This window comes from Rutidosis leptorrhynchoides, chromosome 11 (genome assembly GCF_046630445.1).
Source record: "Rutidosis leptorrhynchoides isolate AG116_Rl617_1_P2 chromosome 11, CSIRO_AGI_Rlap_v1, whole genome shotgun sequence".
NCBI classification, from domain to species: domain Eukaryota; kingdom Viridiplantae; phylum Streptophyta; class Magnoliopsida; order Asterales; family Asteraceae; genus Rutidosis; species Rutidosis leptorrhynchoides.
The window spans coordinates 112,970,312-112,971,571 of record NC_092343.1 but is presented as its reverse complement, the minus strand read 5'-3'; the positions used below and the strand labels follow the sequence as shown (position 1 = coordinate 112,971,571).

The window sequence follows — 1,260 nt, the reverse complement described above, 5'->3', positions numbered from 1 at the left end:
AACATCTAGAAGTTTTTGAAGATTTATGTGAACTGTTCAAAACCAAAGATGTTTCTTCAGATGCATTTAAGTTAAGAACTTTTCCATACTCGTTAATCGGAGACGCAAAAGCATGGTTAAAAGCATCAAAACTTGATTCTATCACAACTTTCAACGAATTAAGAGAAAAATTCATTACCCGATTTTTCCCACCGGCAAAAGCCGAAAGGCTTAGAACTGAAATCACCACTTTTAAACAAAAGTCGGATGAAACTCTTTATGATGCATACGAAAGATTAAAAAGAATATTACAAAAATGTCCGCAACACGGATTGCAAAAAGGGCAAATAGTACAAACTTTTTATCGTGGTATTGATGAACATACTCGTGGTATATTAGATTCCTCCGCTGGAGGAGTGTTTATGTACAAATCACCAAATCAAGCGTATGACATGTTAGAAGACATGTCAGTTCATACTTTTGAATGGACACCGTCTAGAGATCAACAACCTAGAAGGACGGTGGCAAGCCTTGAAGAAAATGAAGACAATAACACAACCATAGCTTCACTGTCGAATCAATTCAAAAAGTTTGGAAGAGAAATAGAGAAACTAAATTCAACAGTTTTAGCATTGCAAGTAGGCTGTGAAATCTGTGGACAGCCAAATCTCACGAAAGATTGTGATATCAATGATCGGCCAATGAACTCAGTCCAAGTTAATTTAATTGCCAATCAAAGACAGGGCAATTTTCAAGGAGGGAGTTCTGGTTATCAACCTACAAACCCAGGATATCAAAATCCTGGGTATCAAAACCCGAAAATTTTTGCTTTTCAAAGAAATGGACCACCTGGTTTTTTCAATAAGAACCAACCTCCATTTCCACCTCAACAAAATTTCCAACAACAACCGTTACCTCAGTTACCATATCAACAACAAAATCATAACACGCAACCAGTAGAGAAGAAATCTAACTTTGAAGAAATTATGATGAATTTTGTCAAAACTCAATCAGAAACTAATGAGCAAGTGAAGAGACAATTACATCAAGTCCAAACGGGAAACGAGCAAGTGCAAAGGAATCATCAAGCGTCAATTCAAAACCTTGAAAGAGATATGGGAAGAATATCCCAATTGCTTGCTGAAAGACAATCAGGAACTTTACCATCCAACACGCAACCAAACCCTAAGGGTAAGGAAACTCAAAATTCAAGTAATATTTTGCAAGTTAATTCCATCACCACGCGAACTGGGTTAACCATTAACCCAGAGATTCCAAAGC

At 36.8% G+C, this 1,260-nt stretch overlaps 1 non-coding gene across 1 annotated transcript; it reads right to left on the bottom strand.

The window, feature by feature from the left end:
* Positions 1-206: 206 nt before the first annotated feature.
* Positions 207-313, bottom strand: LOC139878874 (small nucleolar RNA R71). The gene has a single exon (XR_011769734.1). It is a non-coding gene; the product is annotated as a small nucleolar RNA R71 (small nucleolar RNA).
* Positions 314-1,260: the final 947 nt, after the last annotated feature.